This window comes from Acomys minous (assembly GCF_964271855.1).
Source record: "Acomys minous genome assembly, chromosome: 4".
Lineage (NCBI taxonomy): Eukaryota > Metazoa > Chordata > Mammalia > Rodentia > Muridae > Acomys > Acomys minous.
In genome coordinates this window covers 29,882,580-29,907,455 of record NC_140486.1, presented here as the reverse complement: position 1 = coordinate 29,907,455, position 24,876 = coordinate 29,882,580, and the positions used below count along the sequence as shown (strand labels likewise).

The window sequence follows — 24,876 nt, the reverse complement described above, 5'->3', positions numbered from 1 at the left end:
CTAGAGAAAAATTAAGAATGTAACATTCTTTTTTTTTTAACGTTTAAAAGTTTTTCACATGATATATTTTGACCATGTTATTTTCTACCCCAGCTCTTCCCAGATCCTCTCCTTCTCTCACCTCCTTACTCAACCACGTGCCCTACTCTCTCTTCTCCCTTTCTCTCCAAAAACCAAACAACAGCCCACAAAAAGCCCAGACAAAACATAAATTCCATTCTGTGTTAGGCAACTGCTCCTGGGCATGGAGCCTGCCTGGGAATGTGATTGATAAATGCAGTGATGCAGTGATTCTCTATGGAAGAAAACCAATTTTCCTTTTCCCAGTAGCCATCAATGCAAACAGCGTCTTGGTTAGGAGTGGGACTTTACCCACTTTTCCTTCTCAGTGCTAGCACTTTGTCTGGTTTGAACTGTGCAGGACTTGGGATGCTATCACAGCCTCTGTGAGTTCATATGTGGTATCAGTTCTGTTGTGTCTGGAAGATCCTTTTTCCCTAGAGTCACCAACCACCTCTGGCTCTTGCAATCTTTCTGCCCCTCCATAGATTCTTGAGCTTTGTCGGGGGGTGGGGGGGGGTGGGGGGGATATGATGAAGATATCTCATTTAAGTCTGAGTGCTCAGAGTCTCTTAGTTTCTGACCGTTGTCCAGTTGTCGGTCTCTGTGTTAATTAGCATCTGTTGAAAGAAGCAGCTTCTCTGATGAGTGTTAAGTCTCTGCTCTATGGGTATAGCAATATGTCATTAAGTGTCATCTTATTACTATGTTCCCTTAGCAGTAGGTTTCTTTCTAGGCTCATGACCTGTTTAGTCTCAGGTTTTTGGTCACTTTGCAGTGACAAGTATGAATTCCATCTCAAACAGTGAGTCTTAAATTGAAAAACAAAACAAAACAAAACAAAACAAAAACCCAAAGTGATTGGTTACTCACATAACATTTGTGCCACTATTACACCAGTATATCTTGCAGGCTGATTATTCTTATAAGTCATGGAGTTTGTAGCTGGGAGATGCTGATGATTACTTTCCTCCTATGTAGCATTCAGAGTATCTTCCGGCACCATGAACAATGTAATAGTAAATAAATCTTGAGCTCAAATTATAATTGCAGTGAGAATAAATGATGCTTTAGAATATTCAAAATATGGTGTGCAGCTTCTGTATTATTTGAGTTGGTAAGCTGTGTTGCATATTAGACATTTTTTTATATTCTGAACCTTCTCACACAATTTTATTCTCAAAATTTAACGTTTGTATTGTATTTTTTTCTAGCAACTACTTATTAGAAAATAATTAGATTGTACCAGTAAGAAAAGAATATGCTTATAACAATCAGGATGTAGTATGAAAAAAATTATAATAAATTAGAAAATTAAAGAAAAAATAATATAGTGAGGTGCTAGCTATTGATTGTGATATACTTCTCTTTAAGGATCTTTAAAAAATTAAAAACAAACAGATAAAAGTCATTCCTACGAGTAAAATTTCAGGATCACAGAACGCTGGTAGAAACTGTCTTTGGAATTCTTCCTTGGTGATTAGCACCTGTCACATTGCAAGTTTCCTGCTTTTATGGAGATTTATATTCACTATGAGAGATATACAACTAGTCAAGATGGCCAGCGTCAAATACATAGACATAAATTCAGTCTATCTCAGACTACTTCAAGCATAGTAGTAGCACGCAGCAATGACTCAGGACTTCTTTAAGTCTTAGAAGATATCTAGTAAACAGAAACTCTCACATGCTCCTGCATAAACATTGAGATATTAGGTGATGTATGATTCCCTTGTCCTAGAGAAAAAACACACTTAAGTACATAGTACAGATTAAAACTAAGAACGGGGAATTTGATTGCGGGCAAGGAGACTAACTCAAGAGGAGAATGCTAATCTAGAGTTGATGACAAGAGGCTCATGGGAAATCAAGACCACATTATTGATCAGCAGCTGGAAGCTTGGAATAGACAGAGAAACTGCAAGACAGAAGGGCTGAGAACTTGCAATGTAGTTTCATGTGAATGTTTGGCTCAGAAAGACTATTGCACCACAGAACAGAAAGTAGAAATACTTGGAATAACCGGAAAAATGTATTTATCAGTTCAGACTGCTGTAGTGAGTTGTAATGAACCACAAGAAATTAAATTTCCTAGGCATATTCCGGTTAAGGATGCAAAGTCTGAATCTATATGATGTAAAGTACAGTATATACTGAAGCTAGGAATGTAACAAGATTAACTAAGTCCAGTGCTACCACAATGGACCACGGGAAAGAAGGGCAAAGGTTATGAAAGAAAATAAATGGCTGAATCCAAATGAAAAAATCTGGAGCTGGAATGTGGCCTATTGAGTAAAGCACTTGCCTTACAAACCCAGGGACCTGATTTTGATCCCCAGAACTGAGTCTGATAGTAAGCTCTTAAATCTGTGCTGAGGAGGTGCAGACAGCCAGCTTAGCCTATTTGGTGAGTGCTGTGAGTGCTGTCTTCTAGGCCAGTTGAGAGGCTTTGTCTGAAAAGGGAGTGGTGGACAGTATGCCAGTTTTCTCTAGTTTCCTCATGCCTGTCATATGCATGGGCATGCACATAGCTGCACATGAGAAACACACACACACACACACACACACACACACACACACACACACACACACACACACCCCAAAAGGAAAAGCTGATGGATAATAAGAGCCACTGAAGAGATTAGCTGAAGGTCTGGAGAGTGGTCAGTACTCTTGTGGTAATCAGGCTTCCTGGGATGTGATGATGCTTTGCGCCTTTATAAAGAAAGGTTAGTGTTCTCGAAGGTGCATGGCAACATGCTTTAGACTCATGTGTCATTAAATCTGGTGTGCACTTGGAAGAAGGAAAACACTGATGACGAGATGGCAGCTGTCATGGGGGGCGGGGAGTGGAAGTAAAGGGTCCCAGAGTGTTTCTCAAGACATTCTTTCAGTTTCCTTGAGGGTTTAAAGTTTATTGAGGTAAAAAAAAAAAGTTGGTTACAGATTAATCTCATATTAGGTTGGCCTTTTAGACAGTCTGAACATGAAAGGCTGTGGAAATAAAAGACAGATCTGAGCCAAGAATCATAATGTTCCAGAAACACGTGATTTAGGATAGAAAGACATTGATTCTCTTTAGACTTTGTTCACATAAGCCTGTTAAAATGTAAATGCTAATGTAAAAATACATGAAATATGCATATAACTTCCCAAGTAGTAATAGGAGGGAAAATAGAATTGAAAGAGAGAGAGAGAGAGAGAGAGAGAGAGAGAGAGAGAGAGAGGAAAAACACATATTTCAACCACATACAGTGTTTGTGCTAAGCAGGCTGGTTGGGTTTCCCACGGGAAATGAGAGGAGGCCTTTCATGTTTCAGAAAACCTTGTGAAAGATTTACCAAAGAAAGAAAGAAGAAGAAAAAAAAGAAAGATGTTTACTGGGTGTCCTTTTGAGTGTAGCCTTGTGGGATAGCTCATTGGCTTTGAGCTGCTTTATAACTGTACATTGTAGAAAATGGACAGTAATGTAAATAAAGGTCCAACAGAGATGCAAATGAGCTGTCTGGTGGAATGCAATCAATTCTTGATTCATTTTGAACATTCCTTTCAGCTCTCCTTACTGTCTGTATATGCATAGCTCTTTGAATTCTCCTTTGAGAAATCTGTGACAACTGTTTTTGAAGCAAGCTCTTCCTATGTGGCCCAGACTGGCCCACCCTCACAGTCTTCTTTATGAGGAATTTCAGCCTCAGACTTTCAGAATATTGTGGCTCTGAGTGTGGCTTGGTATATCAGAGGCAAATGAAGAATATCCCAACCTAAATCAAAATCTATATTGTACAGGGCCCAGGACCTAAACAAATCAAAAGTTACCCTATCCTTATGCAACAATATCAGACATGCTGATATTCTTAAGATAACAATAAAATGCAAATTTAACTATTCAGTGCAATTGCTAGCAAAGTCACAGCTAACTTCTTAGAAGAAATAGATAGGCTTATCCTAAACTTCATATGGAAATTGATGGGACTGAGCAATTGTGAAAATGAGAAATAAACTCAGCAGACTGATATTTCTGTATGGATAACTAATAATGAAATAGACAAATATAATATACTCCAATAGATTTACCAGCATCACTACTCTTGGGCTTTGGGACCATTGCTCAGAAACAACAACAACAACAACAAAAATGCTTGAAGGTGCATGACAATGTGACAGCTGCTAAGTAGTTGTGGTTGTGTACAGTACTCAGCATAGACACATTAGATGGAAGGGTGGGTGGTCTGTCGTCACAGAGGATGGAACTGGAGGAAGTAGGTTTCATCTTGCTACTCAGAATGCTGTGCGATTTGAAACACAAGAATCTTTATTTCTGGAATCTCTCACTTAGTGCTTTTGGACAGCAGTTGAGCTCTGGTAACTGTGGGTAACTGGAACTTAAGGAAAAAAAAATCCAGAACTGCAGGTATGGGGCGGGGGGCTGCTGTGGAAATGTCTTCACCAGGAGAACTGTGGCTAAAGATGTTACTGATGTGAACTGTCATAAAAGCACATAAAGAAAGAACGTCATGGAATGTCCAATAGTAAAGGGGGACATGTAGAAGAACCAAATGTATATGCTATACATGCACGTATAAGTATGCTACACATGTATGGGCATATATACACAACCTGTATAATATATATATGTACATATGTATACATATATATAATGCATATGTATACCACCAAGCCCCAATATCCTGTTTATATCTAGAAAAAATTAAACAAATAGAAAATAAAACCTCCTGGAGCCTGAGCATCTGGATTGTTTAGGTTTCCATCAGGCACAGGCTGAGTTCTGTGGGCTGCTATAGAGTTCGAGTCTCCTGTCAGAACTGTACAGAAGACTAAGGTTATCATCCATTTGCAATTAAGATCAAGAAAAGAGTTATTCTGCAGCCTGATGGAAGTTCCACAGGAAAATACTGATCGCAGGCTTTTGAAAATGCTTGGCCCTCATCAGAGATTGTTTCATTCTTTCTTGTTCCCCTGTTCAGCTCTCACATGTGAACACCGTCATGGCTCTGTCCTCCTTTCTCACAGAACAGTCTGCCTTGTCACGGTTCACCACTAAGGTTATAGCATGCTGTCAGCTGATTAAATCTGCCCTAGTAGGTAACCTGTGCTTCTACTCTATTATTTTCATTATTATATTAAAATAGCATATTACTAGGACCCCTTTATGTGTTTGCTTTCCAGATTAATTTGGCTTCCAGTTCACTGTCCAATGAGCATATTAAGAGCAAAGTAAATGCATACTACCTTAAAATAATTGTTCCAGTTTCTCTTCATAGTCTATGGTAGACTTCCTGGGAGTAGAGGCTTTGCCATTGCCACACTATCTGTGTAGATCATATGACCACACACATACCAACTGCTTCAAACTGCTTGAAGGATTCTTTACATAGAAGTGTTTAATTATTTTTCCCCTTTATTAATTTAAAACATGACATCTCTGGTCTTTGAAAGTGTTCCAGTGCTAAAATTCTATGTTTCTGCAGTTCCTCTGTTGTTTGTGCCTCTGCAGTAAAAAGCTAATTTCTTAGTTAAACAAGACCAGCCCACTGAAAAGTAGTGTAAGCTGAGCTGTATACAAACCAGGTACAGTGACACACTCCTGTCATTCCAGAATTCTTTAGACTGAAAGAGGAGGAGGAGAAGAAGAAGGATCACAAATTCTGGGCCAGCCTGGGCTACATAGAAAGATCTTGATTTCAAACAAAAGAACAAACAAACAGCAACAGAAAGCAATGAACTGGAATTCTGTCTCTTGGGACATGTTTTAGTTTCTAGCCGGAGAGGAAACTTGAAAACTTCTACTCTATCGCATACCAACAATTATTCAGTATTTTAAAAGATATTTATTTATTTATTATTTACTTATACAGTATTATGCCTCATTTATGCCTACATACCAGAAGAGGGCACCAGATCACATTATAGATGGTTATGAGCCACCATGTGGTTGCTGGGAATTGAGCCTTTGGAAGAACAACCAGTGCTCTTAACCTCTGAGCCATCTCTCCAGCACCCTATTCAGTGTTTATAACGCATCTATGGTTAAGAGAAAGTTAACTAGAAATTAGGTTAAGAGGATGGAAATTGTGGAGAACTGGAGCGATGGCTCAGCAGTTGGAAGTTGCTCTTATAGATGATCTGAGTTGAGTTCCCAGCCACCTATGTGGGTAGCTCACACCCACCTGTAACTCCAGGGGATCTAATGCTTTCTTCTGGCTTCTGTGGATACTTACAGTCATGCACACATAGAAGTGACACACAGGACTCCTCAAAATGAGAAACAAAAATAAGTCTTTTTATTTAAAGAAAAGAACATGGAAATCACCATAATAAAAACAATATTCCACCCCCAAATAAATGTGTCTTTTAACATAAGGATTGTTTTGTTGAAGGGAACTTTGAAATAGCAGATGAAAAAGGGAAAGCTTCCCACTCTCTCCCTAGTTTCCTGAAAGCAGGGCACAAACGGGCAAAGGTGCCCTTCCTTCCTCATCGGGGAAAGCAGATTTAATCATTGAAGATCACCTAGACCTGAGGCAAGCTGGAGCCAGCATGAAGTAAATCAACATCACGAACTTTGCCAACTAGGCTTTATCTCCCATTAGTGACTCCGTGCAGCTGTGTCTCGGAGAACAGGCTCCCAGACCTTAGACAGATAACAAAACCCAAGGGCTGATTGAAGTCCCTTACATGAACCGGTGTCGTGTTTACACGTTACCTGCACATGTGCTGTGGCTTCCTTAAACCTTCACTGTGCTATGCTGAACATAAGGTGAATGCTGTATGGTTTGTGTGGTGTACTGTCCAGGAGGGACAAAGAGATAAAATGTCCATAATATGTTTAGCAGAGGCACAGGTTTTTTTTTCCAGATAGTTCTGATCCAGGATTGGCTTCAGCCACTGAGCAGAGCCCACAGATGCAAAAAGATGAATGTCCCCCATTCAGTGCCCTAGAAACTCAACTTCATTTTTCATCATCTTGTAACTTCTCTAGAAAACAACCTTTTCTTTGGTGCTTTGGCTAAGAAAGGAGAGGAGCCCAGGCTGTAGCTATCCCCTAGGGGACGTGGTCCCTGAGGACTCCCATGTGGATGTATGAGGCAGATATCAGTCAGCTTGTAAGTAGAGAGAAATGAAAACCAATCCTCCTCTGTGATAAAAAGCCAAACTTTACTCTTGGTTATTGTGGTGCCTAAACAAACTTGATACAGCATACAATTTTTATAGCACACCTGTCAACCATAGGACTTTTTTCAGGCAAGCATTTGAAGTCACAACAGCAATCTATAACCCTTTCTAGGAGAATTTTTTTAGACGAGCAAGAGTTTTATGTAAACAAGTGGCCTCCTGGGCAGACTCAGACAGTACCCCCTGGGGGTCAGTAGCTAATTGCTTACATTTTAGTGCAGACAAAACAGTTGTGAGCTCCTGATACTGTGAGAACATCATCACCTGAGCATGGAAGAGAAGGCAATGGCACAACAGTAAAACGTGGCAAGTGTGGTCCTGAACAAGTCAGGAATTTAAAGGGGCATTTAAAACAGCACACACACACACACACACACACACACACACACACACACACACACATACACACCACACACACCACATACACATACACATGCACACCACACATATACATGCACATGCACACACCACATACACACACACCCCACATACACACACCCCACATATATACATACACACACAACACACACACACACAACACACACAACACATACACACACATGCACACCACACACACATATGAACATGCACACACCACATACACACACACCTCACATATATATACACACACACACCACATACACATATACACATTTTAAATTATTGATGAATCTTGATATGAGAAAGCTAACATTACATGTTTAAGATATTTTACTGTCTCTTCAGCCAGAGAAAGCTGTTTTAGAAAGCATCTATAACATAGAAATAAAATAACCATGCCCTAAAATCATATTTAAACTAACACATATGACAAAAAAAGTTGGCTTGATTCATTTTTGCTTTGGTCTTATGGTATGTATTCATATAAGTACCATGTGGTACTTACTTCACAAGAAATGCTGAGGGATTCTTGAGTAGATGATGGATGTAATGAAATTGAACTGTTAAGTAGAAAATTGGTCTGGTTTCCTCATTAAGACATAATCCAGATGGTTCTGCAATCAAACAAAAGTCTTCCAAGTTTCCCAGATTCTCTCTGATATTTACTCCTTTGAGTCCTCTCTGTGTCTTCCTTTCAACCATTTTCTAAATGCGAATTCCCAACCCACGTTCACAGTCAAGCATCCCTTGAAATCTAACCTGTTTTTCTCCCCTTGAATGCTGGGTGTCTCGTGGCCCTCATCAGGAGGCTTTGCCTTATAGTGATGGCAGAAAAATGTCCTACTCTTTTTGGAATACGAATGCTTTGTGTTTACAAGGGCCATACTTTAAAGATGCATGACAGCCTCTCTGGAAAGCTGTGTCTATTGCTCAAAGAGCAGGTGATCAAGGTTTCATAACAGAAGAAAAAAATAAGAATTGGGCCAAGGTCCAATTACATTCTGAAATGTAACATCCTATAACTCTATGCTATCCACTCAATGCTCATCCCCAAATACCATCTAGGTACCCAGCCTTGTTCACTCTTCCCCTTGACTATACCCTCTCTTTTCCTCCATCGCCAAGGCTTTCTCATAGGCCACCTAGGATAGTGTCACACATACACTCAGCCTGAAGTAAGTATTTATAGTGACAAAGCAGGCAATGGACTGCTACTGATTGACTTAGAGAAATTTAAGTTATGGCTAGAGAGTTCTAGATTTTTTTTTTACTTGAAATTGACAGATGCTACTGAAAACTTTTAACTGGTGACTCTTGAGAAAAAAAATCCTCTCATCTTCAAGTCATTAATTTTCAAGACGTTTTAATCACAACAGTAAACATGAATGTACCCAGGAAATAAAAGCCACAATTAAGAGGGGTTATTTTGGGAAGGTGAACTGTGTACACATATCTTTCTGGGGATTAGCAGATGAGCTGTCAGGAACGTGAACAGCCTCCTCATGGGCTCTCTGAGACTTGCTTTTCTTCCGACTGCGCTTTGCTAAGATGGCTACTGCAAATAAGATAAAGGAAAATCAGACTAAGAAACTTGAGAGCCAGTAAAATATTTGCACTGAAAGTCCTGGCCTTCCATCAGGACTTTTAATGTTTCTGTGTCACCACTCTACAAGTCATTACTAAGAAAGTAGCACCCACCTCAATGGTGTGACCAGAACTTTATGGTGCAAAGGGGACTCAGCTTTAAGCATATGATAGCCTGGGTCTTCTCTGGCACACTTAGAAGCTGAACAATGCGAATGCACAGGAAGTTGCTTTTCTTGTCTGGCAGTGGTCCTTCCATGTAGTAGACGCTCTCTATTCTACTGATGAGCTGAACCTGATGACTTTAAATGAAGGTCAGTCATTCGTGGAATCCCATCACATGGACTGAGTGACAACTTGGAAACTGAGTATTGAAGTATAGTATAGCTCACACACAGGAAGTCAGGTGAGCATGGAAATCATGTTCTCTCCCCACCTGTAACATCACGGGGAAGGAATCTGTGGCAAATGGTAAATGAAGAGAAGATATAAGATGCCATTTCCATGTGCTCCCAGTGTTACTGACATGCCAGAGTGTGCAAGAGAATCCATAAAGATGTTTCTCTGGGTCCTTAGAAACTTATGTAAGAAGTTCAGTGTGTGATGTTGACAAAGGAGAGAAAGGGAAAAATATAATTTAACCAGAGAGGCTCAAGTACTGCATTATCAAAGGCGGAAACGTTGAGAAGAAAATATAGCAAGGCTTTGGCAATAGTGATAGCTCAGTAAGATTTGAGTGATTAAATATTTTTTTCTTTCTCAAATCTGTTTTCTAGATCTTCACAGTGAATATGCATAAGCTTTTTTCTGTTTTGTATTGTATTTCTTTTTTACGTATACATTTATATTATTACACATAAATAAAATAAACTACATACAGCAAGAAGATCCATGAAACAATCAGGAATTATATAAATGTTAAATTCATAGTGATTTGGCTATTTGTATTTGGCAAACTTGAAGAAAATATCTTTCCTATCTTGATGAGTCTAAAATTCTGAATAAAAAAATCAATATCTATCATATCTCACTCAGGAAATATGCATAAGCTTTTAAGTCATAAAAAATGATTGTTCATTTTGCCCTAATATACTTCAATGTGAAAAGGAAATTATGGAAGAAAGAACTGTTGAGAACCATTGTACCATATCACAGGCAGTGGTTGGGTGGCTGTGGGGTTTGGTGGCATGGCTTCCTGACCTTGGATTAATGTCTCTTACTGTTTTCCTTTTTAGTTGGAAAATGATCTCCTCAAATCCAATGGTTTGTCTGTAAGACATGTTACGGTCTTCATTATTCCAGATACTATACAGATATAATTTTTAAAAACATTTCCCAAACTCCATTTTGAAGCTCCATTTAGACCGCTGAGGTATTAAAAAAAAAAAAAAGGAAAAAAAAGTCTGGAAATGAATGGAATGTAGTGATAGTCTCACCTAGTCCATAACTTTCTGAGGCTTAAACTTTAAAATATGCACAAAAAATCCTTAGAAGTATACACAACAGCAAATATCTAACAAACACGAGCTAGTATGACAGACTTAAGAAGGAGGGGGTTGATTTCAGAGGAGTACCCAGGAAAGTGGCTGACTTAGAGAATGACTCCGAGTGAGGACTCAAAGGCATATGAAAACCAGAAGGAGAAAAGGCGTAAGCAGCAGCGCTGCGTAGGGCTCTTACAGATAGCCTTCTCAGAACTTGCTTACTGACTCAAGTGTGTGGGGCTGTGAGAGAACAAGTGGAAGAGGAAGAGAGTTCGGGGTTGAGTGGCCCGTGCATTGCAGTCACTTTATTTGCTTATTTGTCCCGGATGCCTACTGAGTAAATACAAGACGCAGAGCTCTGCAGTAGAAAGGCTAGTAGAATAGGGACAGATGCACAAGAAGAAATGGGTCTGCAGACTCTGTTTGCATGTTCCAAACGTCCAAGAAAATAAAGATGCATGCCTTATGGTTCTGCATAGACAACTACAGAACAGATTAAACATACCTGCAGAAACAAAGATGTGCTAATATTTTCTGTTGTTGAAATAGTTCACATTTCCTGAACTATCATGGGGTTTTAAGGAGCTGATGCCTTTCCTTAAGCTCTTTGTTTTTTTATCTTTTGTGACTGAATGACTGTATACCAGTTGTAAAAGATTAATGGCAAAGACTTAAAGGCACCAAAAAGCAGTGCATTTCATTATATTATTCACTTAAGGGCTAAATGTATTATGTTATTATTTACTGAGCCATATAGAAGCTACCAAATATTTACCATTTATGCTCTTAAGTTGAAAGCTCCGGCGAAGGCTAAAGCTAGGAACTCAGTAAAGAATGTTGACCAAGTGGGAGAAATTTAGCGGAATAAGTCAACCAGAACCCTGTCTATTGAACCTTCTCAGGGTTTGTATAGAAACAAGACCTGGCCTGGAAACTGCCCAGGAAAATGAAACAGTCTCTGGTGCCAGAAACCACATCAGGTCAAACAAAAGGGAAGGGCACTGTTGGCAAAACTACACCTTCCATTTTGTATGCACTCATAGCCTGGAAATCAGCTTCGTAGTGTAGAGCATTAGTCACAGCAGGGGCAGAAATAAACATCAGGCTTATCGTGAGTTTTGGAGCTCAACAGCACACAACAGAGTCTCAAAATATGGGAGGCTGAGGCAAGAATATTGCTGTGAGTTCAAGGCCAGCGTTGGCTAGTCGGAGGCCTTGGAAAGGGAAAAGAGAAAAGAATGATAAAGACTTTGAGTCTGATCATCCGGTTCATGCTACTGCAGGACATATGGCAGAGGTCCAAAGGCACAGTCTCACCAAGCAAAGTGAGGTGTGTATTCTTAAGGTTTACTAAGGAGGAGCATTAGTCTACACACACACACACACACACAGACTTAATTTTGCTCTCTGCTACATGGCAAAGGTAGGGAACAGAATTTTCGGCTTCCTGACAGGGGTCGCAAAGATGCTGCACAGGAAAGGAGGGCTTGGATGAGCTGCCTTAAAGCCTTGGTGGCAGGGGCTTGGGTGTCTTTCCTCCCTGTTCATAGCCCTGTTTGTTTAGGATTTGGTTATCGAGAAGGCCTGAGTTTAACAACAGCCACATAGTGAGTTCAGGATAAGCCAGGGATACAAGGTGAGTCCCTGCCTCTACAAAGGAAACCCAACAAATAAACAGACCAATGAACACATCATTTTGGACTATGGTGTAGTCAGGAACTGCTACCTGGATACACTAGGTTTATCCTCAAACTTCCCCCCAATGCATAAGGCAGCGAGGTCCATCTGAAAAGAGTCAAAGAGAATGGCTGATAACCAGAACCTCATAGAGTATTTACTGCTCATTCCTGTTTATCAGAGTATTGATGTTGTTGCGGTTGCTATTTTATTCAGTTTTGGGGCTTGGTTCTGAGTTTGTTGTCTGTTTGGTTTGGTTTTGGATTTTAGAACATAGTATATCAGACTTTCACACCATGGTGAAGAACTTCTATCAGGTCCTCGCCTTACCTTACATTGTTCCTTCCATCCCCACTGGAGGAGAGGTGGGGAAGAGAGACTCTGTGGGTCATTTAAGCTGCCCATTTAAACTATGTCCACCCTTAGCTGCACCATCTAGTAATAAGGAATTAGCAACAAAGCCTGAGAGCCAGGTCCATGTTCCAGGTGGTGCTGGTCTGGGCTGTGTTAACCTTTAACCCCAGATGGCATAGCTCTGATTTCTACAGGGGCAGGAAGGCTATAGAGAGGAGCTCCATGAAGCTATTGTAGAAAAAAAATCAATGGAGCAAGTGCAGTGACAAATGTTGACTGGTACTTGGCCATGGTGAGGCGAGTAGAGGAGGCCACAGTGACATAGCAGCCACCACTCAGCTGCTATTGATTTTTGTCTGTGTGGGTCACATTTCCAGTTCTTTGTTTCCCAGAAGGATTTGTTTCTTGGTCATATGACCTGTGCAGAGGCACACAGCTCACACTCAGAAGGTCTCAAATTTGGTGTAATATACAATGCCACCAACTTAAAATTTCTAGTAATTTTCTTTTTGAGACAAAGTGGCTGGTATTTTTATTTTGTACCAGGTCTCTCCCTCCACAAAATACATGGTGTAACTCATCCTATTTTTAAGAGCAGAAATTCATAGCTTTCTCTAAAATATTTTTAGACATTGGCAAGTCATTTAAAAGTTTTAAATGTAGCAAATGTTAGACAACTGCAAGCCAGCTGATCAAGGAAATGTGCCAACAGATTTGAACCTGACAAAGCCTCTCGGTCTACATGACTCTTAAAGCTCAGGGCTAGATCTTAAGTGCACCCTGGCTACCCCTTTATTCTCCAGATAAGAAACAGAGGGCAGCCATTTATGGCTCCTAATGTTTGGGGCCGATTGGCACCAGTTCTTCCTGGGCATGCTGTCCCCATCCGCAAATGTGAGGATTTGAGCCTTGTGGCATCTGTGACACTATGCACTTTCTGCTTCATTACTTTAATTTCTTGGGCTATGTTTTAGCCAAGAAAGTGTCTTTCATCTTTCGCTGACGTGGTTTTTTCCCAGGGACTTTAAAACATGGTTGGCTTTACCGTCATTTCTACGGCAATTTTGCAAGTCATGCCTTTTGCCTTAGCCAGGATTAGTGTGGCCTTGTGGCTGAGTCTGCTGCAGGAAACGTGTTACCTGATCCTACTCAAGAGCTCTCCTTCCCCCTCCTATTCAAGTTTTAAAATTTTGTTTGTTTGTTTTTTTATTCATGTGTGTCTATGTGTCTACCACATATAAGCACATGCCTGGGGGAGACTCAGAAGAGGGCATTGGATCCCCTGGAGCTGGAGTTGTGGTTAAACCACCCGATGTGAGTGTGGGAACTGAAACTGGATCTGCTGGGAGGGCAATAGCATCCTTGATGTTTAGTCACTTCTTCAGCCCTTCTTTTCCCATTTTTCCCCTATTTTTAAACTCCACCAGCTTTGCACACACCCTCTGTGTTGAGAGGTTAAAAATATAGCATATAAAAATGCATAATGATTCTCTCATGCTCATCACAATGTATGTAGTTTTAGCACATTAGAAACATGACAGAGAGAGAAAAGAAGAAGAAGAAGAAGCAGAAGCAGAAGAAGAAGAAGAAGAAGAAGAAGAAGAAGAAGAAGAAGAAGAAGAAGAAGAAGAAGAAGAAAAGGGAAGGAGAGGGGGAGAGGAGAGGAGAGAGAGTCCAAATTGGAAATCTCCATGAGGTCCATCTCATTGGAGCTCAGGGAATTTCCATGGAGGAGGGAGGGGAGGGATAAAGAACTGTAGGAGCCAGAGGAGTCGAGGACACCAGGAGGGCACAGCCCCCAGAAGCAACTAGGCAAGGCTCATAGAGACTGAAGGCAATAATGGAGCCTGCAGGGGTCTGTGCTAGGTCCTATGCAAATGTTATGGTTGTTAGTCTGTTGGTTTTGTGGGACTCCAAACAGTGGGAGTGAAGACCTCTGATTTAAGTGCTCTCCAGACCCTTTTCCTCCCACTGGGTTGCCTCACTAAGCCCTAGTCTTGTTGCACCTTGTAATGCAAGTCTATTGATATCCTGGGGAGGGATTCTCTTTTCTGAAGGGAAATAGAGGAGTGGGTCTGGAGGGAAAGGGGGGGGGGCGCTGGGAGGAGTAGGGAGAGAAAATTGCAGCCAGGATGAACTCACAGACATAATAAAGACTATTTATACAGATTTTAATTTTTGCTAGAGTTAGACATACTCCTGAAAAATATAAAATAAAAATATTTTTTCAAGGAAATAGTGTTTTGGGGGTTGTTTGTTTGTTTGAGATAAGGCTGGCCTTGAACTTGAAATCTTCCAGTCTCAGTCTCCCAAAAGCTGGGTGTAGGTGTATGGTACCTTGTTCCACCGCAGAGCACACATTTGTCTTCACGGATTGACATCCTTCTCTTTACTCTGTTCCATGACATCCTATGAGTAAGAACAACTCTGATAAGCCATTTATAGCCAGTATGGTGTGTGTGTGTGTGTGTGTGTGTGTGTGTGTTTTCCTGGATGAGGCAATGAGTATATTTCTAATAGTGAAACTATTCAAAGTCACTAGCTTAATCATTTGAACCCTGTGTATCTCAGTGTCTCATTGTCAAAATAGGGTGAATGTTATATTTTGCCTGTTTAATTTTGAGAAAATATTGTAATGGGGAAGAATGATTCTCAGGGAGAGGCCATAAAGGAAAATATCAAAAATAAACTAGTAACCAACTGGTATCTTGACTAGAAAATAGTCCTAGGCACTGGGCTAAGGTCTACTTTAAGTTCAACTGCCTTTCTTTGAAATGCTCAAGCCCCTTTCTGAAGGTGTTTGTACTCTCCCAGGCCATACTGTGCCACCAAGAAAATTATGTCTGCTGCCCGACTGGGTTTCCTTCTAGCAGAGGCATAGCTTGAGGATGTTGTGATGAAGGTGATCTTTTGGAGACACAGCAGGCTGTAGATGGTGTGACTTCTCTTTGTGCATTCATGGTGGCAGTCTGCCTGGTGGCCCTGCCAAAAGTGCCCTGTGTTTGCTCTTTTGTTGTTTTGTGCCATGTTGTGCCAGCAGTATTCTGGCAGCTGACACCGTCAGCAGGTGCCCCTGAAATACCAAGTGACTCTGGTAAGACAGGAGGAGGAAGTTATGTCAGTGGCCACCTAGGGCTTTGTGCCACCATTTCACAAGACATTGGCTTTTGTTATTTGTTATGTTTATTATTTTCTTAAAACCAAAGGACACCACCCTTCTTTTTGTGGTTCTTTGAAGACAGCAAGAGTGCACTGCAGCCATCAGTGCTTAAGAGGGATCATGTGTGAAAGGATAAATAACCCAAGATAATAAGAAGGAATTGGCCTGACTTGAAAAGGCCACATTTGGCATGAAGCAAATCAACGCTACTGTCCAAGCAAAGCAAGGAAGGTGAAGTTTTCTTTTGAGAATGAGACAGGAAGTGTGTGGGACTTCTTAACAAACCTAGTATGTTCTTCCTCACAATGAATGAGGTTCACAAATGCAAGGTCCACAGGAAAGATGCTTTCGCAATACAGCAACAATAAGTAGACTTGAGTTATCATTTATAGGTGCAGCAAAACCTTTCTACTTACCCCAAAATTTCAGCCTTATTGTATTAAGATGGGGAGAGTGGAAGAAGAGAAGGAGAAAGAGAGAGGGTGGAAGGGAGAGAGGGAAGGAGGAAGGGAGGGAGAGAGGGGGGAGAGGAGATCTAAATGGTTTCCAGGCACTGGGTCTGGGGAATGGAGTCACTTTTCAGTCCAAACCTTACCTATTAAAAATTTCCACTCTATAATGTTTTTTACATCAGCCAAAATTACCCATTACAGGCTGCCCTCCATAGGTCAGGGCATCCCCACACACCATGTAGGAAGCTCCTATTCATTTAGAGTCTTAAAAATAATTTTTTTAAAAAATCTGAAAATGGCTTTGTATATTTAACTTCATTGTACCATTCAAGGATATGTGCATCTGCACTATACTTTGAGGTCAGGAGGGGACTTCCCTGGAGAGGGTTTCGTAGTGAGTGGGAAACAGATAGTGGAACCTGATAGGAGCTTCCAAGGGCAGAGGCTGAGAAGCGGCTCTTCACTGTTTTGTTTTTAAGGAAGTCAAATCTTGGACATTTTCATTTGTATTACAATGAACCTAGAGAGGAGCCAGTCAAAGACAAGAGGGAGGAGCAACAGGGGAAAGACCCCCCGGATACATGGGAGGGGATGGGGCCTGCCGCAAAGGAGGACAATGCAACTTTCTGGCCCCTGTCCATTGGGAGCAACTGCTAGACGAGGGAGAGAGAAGCAAAGCAAGCTGCTCCACAGAATGTGGAGCACCTGTCTGAGTAGTTCAGCTGAGTGTGTCTCTCAGGGAAGGAGATTGCAAGGCCTTGTGTAAGGCGGTGGGGTGCTAGGGAGGGTTCCAGGAGTAAACACTGTGGGGAATGAGAGCATGCTGCATGGGAGGCTCAGAAGGATTGCTGAGTCACCTGGGAGACTCAGCTGAGGGTAGATCCCTAGACTGTCCAAGATCATTAAAATGTGACATCGTGAGATTGTCCCGCAGAGCGCAGCAGCGCTGACGTAGGTCTGTAAAACCCGGGAAATGGTCAAGAGTTAAGGGGGGTGGGTTAGGGTCAGGGTCAATGTGAGTGAGGGCAATACAGAAAAGTGGTGACATGACAAGCGAGCTGGGCCAGGTAGGGTTGAGGGAGGCAGTTGTATGGCTTCCATGGGTGAGAAAGAAATTAAAGTTCAGAGAGTTTACATTTAACAACTGAGCGTTCTTATGAGTGGGTCCTCAAGTGAAGCCATTTTTGTCACACTTGTAGTTTCTCCTGTAAGCTCTCTACTGCTAAGATGATGATGACGATGATGTTATAATGATGATGATGATTTCATGAGCAAGACTTCAGACCACAGACAAACACATTGGAGTAAAATAAATGGAAATAAGCCTACCCGTTTTACTTAGTGTATAAATTATGCTGTCAGTAGAGATAGAGCAATGATACGAATATTGACTGTCTGAAAGGTTTCCATGTAGCTTATTGTACCCGAGGACCGAACTAGCATCCTTGTACATCACAAATTTGTCCTTAAACTAATATTTTAGTTTTTCTAGTGTAAAGTAACCCCTATAAAAATCAGGACTTTTATTCTGAGATCTACAGTGTTCCCAAAGCCTAGAACAGTTCCTAGACAGATGAGCACTCAGTTAATGCAGTGTCACTCAATTGGATGGGTGAATGCATAAAGATGAACAAGACCTTACTTTGACCTCTTAAAGGCAGCTGAAAGTTAAAGCTGGACTTATTTTACAACCACACATGTAAAATAAGTTACTATTATCTAAGTTAAAGATATTTACCTTTTTTAAGAGAGTACAACCAAAACCAACCAACCAAACAAACAAACAAAAGACAGTGAGTACAGTGTCAGCTGGGTATGGTGGCATACCCCATTAATCCTGGCATTTTGGAAGCAAAGGCAGGTCGACCACAGTGAGTTCCAGCACAGCCAGGGCTATGTAGAGAGAATCTAGCTCAAAATACAAACTAGCAAAACCCTGGGACGTGTCAATGACTTTTCTGTAATTATTCTCAGGCAACTTGGCTTTCGAATCCTGTTAATCCTCTCAGGAAAGGTTAGAGCAACAGTACCCACCCATCACTCGCATTCTGCGCAGCTCCAGGATTTCTCAGTTTGATTGTTGCACTGGTAGCATGCTTAACTTCCTCAAGCCCCTTCCTCAGTGCAGACCACACTGGCCTTCTAGCCTGTCTCACAGAAGCATAGTCACTCTTTACACTTTCCCTTCCAAGTAACTTCTTTTGGAATCTGCACACTGAACACTAATTTAAATCTTTCCTGCTGACACTATTGGCTTTTAGAAAAACTCTTCTCCAAAAGATACAGAACTATTTATGACATGGAGTTAAGAGAAAACAGCCTATTACTGCTAACAGTAAATCCACGGTGACAGCGTGCATTAGCTATAGAGGTGGCCAGCTCTCCTCACAGTGAAATTAAGTCAAAATAACCATATGATACGATTTTGAAACTTCCTGCAATATGAAAGTTTCATTGTAAAATGTGATAGGCTATGATACGGTGCAACCTATTATCCTGCTTATGAAGAAAATTTAATTTTATGAAGAAAAAATTTTAATAAAAATTTTAATATCCGCCAGACTTTTAGACTGAGCTGTAAATGAGTGGTTTTGAAATTGTAATTTTCACAAGCCTGTCGTTTTTAACTTCTCAGCTGCTCCATCTTAAATTTGTTTTAATTTATTTATTTTTAATTTATTCACTTTACAGCCCACTTGTAGCCCCCTCCCTTCCTCCCCCTCTTTGACCCCTCCCCTAGTCCTCAGAAAGGGGGGGGGGCCTCCTCCCCTATCATTTGGCCCCTGTCCATCAAGTCTCATATGGACTGCCTGTACCTTTTCCTCTGTGGCCTGGCAAGGTAGAAGGGAACAAGAAGAGGGTGCAAGAGTCCATGCCAGAAGTAGCCCCTACTCACCACATTATGGGATCACAAGTGCTGCCTATCTACTGTATCTGAGCAGAGGGTCTAGGTCCTTGCCATGCATGGTCCTTAGCTGCTGCATCAGTCTCTGCAACGTTCCTCCCCCAGATTTGTTGGCTCCTTTGTTCTCTTTGTGGAGCTCCTCTTCCCTTCAGGTCCTTCTATCCCCCAACTCTTCCATAAGATTCCCTGAGCTCTGCCCCAAAGTTTGGCTGTGAGTCTCAGCATTTGTATCGATCCCCTGCTAGGTGGAGTTTTTCAGACGACCTCTAAAATATTTTCAAATTATTTTAAGTGTATGGATATTGAGTCCGAATATGTCTATGCACTGCATGGATACAGTGCTCGTGGTGACCAGAAGAAGGCACTGAATCTCCTGGAACTGGAATTGTGAGCCACCATGTGGCTGCTGGTAATTGAACGCAAGTCCTCTGGAAGAGCAGCCCTCGCCTATTACTCTCATTAGAAACTCTCCACAATTATGTGGCGAGCAGAGACTGACTTTGACATGAACTCTGGTGCTCCATATTTGACCACCTCCCCTTGGTGGGGAGGCCCTGATGGTACTCAAAGAAAGAATAAGCAGGCTACCAAAATGGAAGAAGAGAGGAGGAGGAGGAAGGGGAGGAGGAGGATGAAGAAGAAGAAAGAAGTAGAAGGAGGAGGAAACAAGGTGGCCCCACTTGTTTCATTATTTGATGTCTAACCCTTCCTTCTCTTAGAAGTCATATGTATCACCTAAAATTAGTTTTTCCTTTACTAATTTTATTATCAAAGAACTCACTGAGTTAGTCTTTCACAGGTTAGGCTGACTTTCCCTTCCCATGTGTTAGTGGCTACGCTGTAGTGGCTTCTCTTCTCTTTGATGTTCCCAACCATGAATCTGGTTCTTTGCATGTTGGCATCTAGGAAGCATTTCTGGTCCCTCCTAGAATTGGTTCTGTTGTGAACTTTACCATGATCACATAATCTCATCCTTTCACTCTCCTGCTTTAGTAACTATTGCAAAAGGATTGTTACTACAAAAGAGTTTAGCCATTGCTGAACTTGAGAATAAAGTCTGCAATTTCCTGGGTCCTTTTCCATCTCTTTATTTTCCATGTTTTCGGCCACATTTACTCGCATCCTTGGTTATCCAACTCCTGACCTCATTTCTTCTAGCCTTTGTCCTTTCTTCCCGGAAAAGTCTGGGTTGCTCTCTTCATGACTCCAGAGACTGGGTTGCTCTCTTCCTGACACCAGGCTGGCACAGCACTTAAGAGCTCAACCCAGAGCTAGTTTTTTTTTTTTGGCCTGAAAACTGTGGAGCTAGCTCTCTGCCACTGGTGGAGTGTGGCCTCTTTAAATCTCATAGCCAGTCTTCTGTGACTGGCTTCCTCAACTACAAAATAAGAATGCTGACAAGAGTCTCTATCCCACTTACTTCTTATGATGAACTTGTGAGTTTATACATATAAAATGTATACAAAGACGACAGAGTTCATTAGGGTTAGCTGCTGCTAAGTCTCCAGAGACAAGTAATTCATTCTGGAAAAAAAGGGAACCATTATTTATGTAAGTTTGAGTAACTCTAGTTCTGCCAGAAGAAGAATATTTAATAAAAGTAAAGTCTTGGGGCTGTGGTGATGGTCCAGTTGGTAAAGTGCTTGCTTTGCAAGCATAAGGATTTGAGTCTGAACTCTCATAAACTACACAAAAATGCTAGATGAGGTGACACATGCTTGTAATCCCCAGCACCAATGAGGAGGAGATAGATAGATCACTGGCCAGCTAGTCTAGCCTTCTAGAAGTGTTCAAGCCACTGAGAACCCTGTATCATTAATAATAAGAATAAGAAGAAGAATAAGAAGAATAAGAAGAGGAGGAGGAGGAAGAGGAGAAGGAGGAGGAAGAAGAAGAGGAAGAAGAAGAAGAAGAAAAGAAGAAGAAAAAGAAAAGAAGAAGAAGAAGAAGAAGAAGAAGAAGAAGAAAAAGAAAAGAAGAAGAAGAAGAAGAAGAAGAAGAAGAAGAAGAAGAAGAAGAAGAAGAAGAAGAAGAAGAAGAAGTCAGTGTCTGAGGAATAACCCTGAGGCTGTCCCCTTGCCTCCACACATGTACCCACCTGCACTCACAAAAACATACAACAAAAAGAAACAAAAAACAACAAAAAAAAACCCAGATATAATACAAATGTTTATATAAACATTAAAAATTCTTATCTACACTCTACCTTGAGTTTAGTTCTGGTAATCATATGTTTATGGCCTTGTTCTGCTCAGGATCCTACCTAAAGTTCTATGACCTGGTCCTGCCATCCCAGGTGCTACCCACAGGCTCCAGGAGCTGATCCTGGTCCTGCCATCCCAGGTACTACTCACAGGCTCCAGGAGCTGATCCCGGTCCTGTCATCCCAGGTACTACTCACAGGCTCCAGGAGCTGATCCTGGTCCTGTCATCCCAGGTACTACTCACAGGCTCCAGGAGCTGATCCCGGTCCTGTCATCCCAGGTACTACCCACAGGCTCCAGGAGCTGATCCCGGTCCTGTCATCCCAGGTACTACCCACAGGCTCCAGGAGCTGATCCTGGTCCTGTCATCCCAGGTACTACCCACAGGCTCCAAGAGCTGATCCCGGTCCTGTCATCCCAGGTACTACCCACAGGCTCCAGGAGCTGATCCTGGTCCTGTCATCCCAGGTACTACCCACAGGCTCCAAGAGCTGATCCCGGTCCTGTCATCCCAGGTGCTACCCACAGGCTCCAGGAGCTGATCCTGGTCCTGCCATCCCAGGTACTACTCACAGGCTCCAGGAGCTGAATTCTCACCACTTTTGGTCATTCTGGCCTAGGGATGCCTCAAGAGGACTGGTATACATGGCTCATTTCTACTCAAGGATTCCTGTAAGATGGCCTCTTAAATTCAAGGGTGTAGACAGAGTTGACTTTGCTCCTGTGGGAACACAAATATCATTGTGAGATTAGTTAACCTATCGCCATGCTTCTACAACTCATAAAAGCCCAAGTGCTCCCAACTGAGTGGTTTATGTGTGTCGGGGATTAGACTTCTATGTCTTGAGTGAAAATTAGACCACTAGACTATGTTCATCTCGCTAATCTACTTGCTACCTACTTGGATCCCTATCTGAAGAATAGTAGCAAAACACTTTTAAAAGGGTTTTAGCTGATAATATGTCAACTGGATGCAAGGCAAGAGTTTATGGTTTTAGTATTAGCTATAAAATAAAAGCCTTATAGATGATACAGTTGGAGATCAGTGCAACCGCCTGGATCTGTCATTTCTCTACAAGTGGTTTTATGATCATGTCTAATCCCCTTATCTTGCAGGTGAGGTCATCAGGGACATTCCCTAGAACTGGGCAAGTGATCTTGGCAGGAGAGAAAAGGGGAGGGCTAAAATGCAGCCATAGTCAAACAGTTGCTTAACTGAGTGCCTTGGCTCAGTAAAGGATTTCGCCTAGAGAAAGAATATTTGAAAATACCCTCATAGGGGATGCATCTCTACTGTTGGATCATTTGCCTAGCAGCACTCCATCCTCATCTCTACAAAATGAGAACAGTGACTCTCTCAAGTATACTCCTATAACTAATGCCCAAAAATGCACCTGCCTCAATATGGCACCTTGACTACTTCCCACACTGGCATTCCATGGGTCTTGAACATTTTTTTACTACCCAGAGTCCCCTTTTAACCTATGAGAGAGAAATCTCTCTTTCAAAGATCTCCAGTGGAAGCAGAGCCCACTCTGTAAGCCAACCACCTTATCACCTCCCAGCTTCCCTCACAGCCAAGGAGAAAGCGTATGACGAGGCTGCCATGCATTCCCAAGGCTTGGAGTTAGAAATTAGAGATGCAGAAATGGGGATTGGAGGTACAGAGAGGGGAAGCAGCACATTGCACCCTGCAAAGCAGCAAAGGCAACGGGAACCATAATAAACACTCTTATCCCCTGTGGCCTCAGTGACAGCTTCACACGCTGGGGTGTCTGAAACGCTGATGGAGGATCTGGGCTTGTCTAGCCACTGCCCATCTCTTTACTCATCAGAGAGTGGGAAATGTTCCTGAGAAATATTGTTAGATGGGACTATTTGTCCTCCTGTCACCACACAGACAGGTGTGCCTGTCTTCTGAGACAATGTTCACCTTGCTTTGAATCTCTTCCTCTCCCACCATCTCAGGAATCTTAGATTACCAACTATTCATTTCTTTCTTGTATATTTAAATTACATCCTTTCAACCTGATCCTTCCTGTCAATATTTGAACAAGATTGCAAAGCTCAGGTTAAATGAAATGGCTTGTCCAGAGCCCACAAATCCATGTAGTTATTTCTCTATCTCAGGGTTTACCAACTGGTATGCCAGAGAACTTTGTGTTCCAGGAATTGGTTCTAGATAGGCTGTGATATGTCAAGAGTTGTAAATATTTATGGTTATAAAAAATTAAACCAGTTTTATGACTGGTTCCAAACTGAATTGCAAACTGAACAGTTGAAATTACACCTGAACACTAGTTTTGTGTCTCCTTCTCTAAGTCTTGAAGTCAGGAATCATTATTTTGTGGGCAAATGTTTTGTACAGCAATCAACCCCAGACTGCAAACACCACTGCGTCATCCCCATAACTTTCCCCTTCTCTTACTACTGACAGTCTGGTTCACCCAAAACCTATCACCCTTTGGCAGGTAGCAATTGCTGTTGCGTTTGGCTTAATTACTCTAATCTTTGAAAAATTTAGAGCACAAAGAATATATTCTTTTATTTTTAATCATGATAGGCTGACAAGGATGTATAGTTCCCGAGAGAGACACCTGTTTAGCCCGGTGTAAGAGAGATTTCTATAGTATTTTCTCACATAGGGAAAATATGGAGTACAAATAATGCAAACCAAGTCATACATGTACACTCCCAGGAAACATGGTAGTCCTAAGAGCCACATATTTCAGTGGAATCTGATCATCTGTCACCACTGCATTGTTTATTATCCTAAGGAACCAACTCTAGTGAACCTCAGACAAGCCTTTAGTCATCTTTGGTGTTTGGCATTAAGTTTGCTCTTCATTGAGGGTGATCTGCTACTACAGGGTAGATGGACACTTTGGAAGCTTCTGTAAATGGTTGGGGCTTTCCCATCTGGTTCTTACCTGTTTGTTAACCACCACCCGTTCTCTGTTCTTTTTTCAAGGCTTAATCACAGCAAACCACCCCCACAGTATGTGTATATGTGTATTTATGCTTATACTTTCCAAACATCTCAGTTTTTGCCCCAGCCCAGCTGTTTACCTTCCACTAGAATATTCTCCAATTTGCAACCAGTGGAAAATCCACTGGATTGCCACCTAATTTTATGGGTTGATTCATCTATGCCCCCAAATGACATCTGAAATGCAACTCTTTCTGTCCCTTAAAAATTATTATTTTCCATGTATACAACATGAAAAAATGTCAGTATTCTCTGGTTTTCAAGCTCTGCTCTTATTTAAGCACTCAAAAAGTTGTATAGACAGTGGTTTCCATTTACTAAACTCTTAACTGCTATTGACAATATATTCCTCAATGTACACTAAACAGAGTGTCAAAAGCATGGCGAGTGTGAATTCCCCCTCCCAGGCCTCTCCCTCAACCTCACAGTCAG

At 41.5% G+C, this 24,876-nt stretch overlaps 1 protein-coding gene and 1 long non-coding RNA gene across 4 annotated transcripts in view; one reads left to right on the top strand and one right to left on the bottom strand.

The window, feature by feature from the left end:
* Positions 1-24,876, top strand: part of CCDC192 (coiled-coil domain containing 192) — a 191,904-nt gene that overhangs the window by 87,158 nt on the left and 79,870 nt on the right. The window lies entirely within an intron of this gene.
* LOC311596764 overlaps positions 14,987-24,876 on the bottom strand; it is a 98,827-nt gene continuing 88,937 nt past the window's right edge. Inside the window, exons 2-3 of the long non-coding RNA XR_014778967.1 lie at positions 22,029-22,176; positions 14,987-15,143 (exon numbers count right to left, since the gene is read on the bottom strand). This is a non-coding gene — a long non-coding RNA (uncharacterized lncRNA). The remainder of the gene's footprint in view (positions 15,144-22,028; positions 22,177-24,876) is intronic.